The sequence below is a fragment of the Notothenia coriiceps genome, unplaced genomic scaffold, assembly GCF_000735185.1.
Source record: "Notothenia coriiceps isolate Sejong01 unplaced genomic scaffold, NC01 NC01_scaffold00004100, whole genome shotgun sequence".
Lineage (NCBI taxonomy): Eukaryota > Metazoa > Chordata > Actinopteri > Perciformes > Nototheniidae > Notothenia > Notothenia coriiceps.
In genome coordinates this window covers 1,364-1,700 of record NW_011336801.1, presented here as the reverse complement: position 1 = coordinate 1,700, position 337 = coordinate 1,364, and the positions used below count along the sequence as shown (strand labels likewise).

The window sequence follows — 337 nt, the reverse complement described above, 5'->3', positions numbered from 1 at the left end:
GAAGTTAAGTTACACACACACACACACACACACACACACACACACACACACACACACACACACACAGTTTAAAGCATCAATCACACGCTAACAGACTTCCTACAGTGGATGGGTGAAGTGTTAATGAGTTCAGACTGACAAACATATCAGGCTTGGATACACAAATGCAAATTAAGATCATTTAACGATGTGGATGTTTTTCCGCTGGGCTCTGTTCTGCGTCGGGGAGCTAATGATGACATCTATTAAGAGGTCCAGATTTAATAAAGGCTGCCCGGGGCCTATTGAAGTGGAAATGTGACATCTGGGAAAGAAGGACGTGCAACAGGTCACAGAG

The 337-nt window shown here is 44.2% G+C and overlaps 1 protein-coding gene across 1 annotated transcript in view; it reads right to left on the bottom strand.

Annotated features, from left to right (window-relative positions):
• The window catches only part of LOC104942017 (C-terminal-binding protein 2-like), a gene marked incomplete at its 5' end in the record, with an annotated part of 4,545 nt that overhangs the window by 4,003 nt on the left and 205 nt on the right, over positions 1-337 (bottom strand). The window lies entirely within an intron of this gene.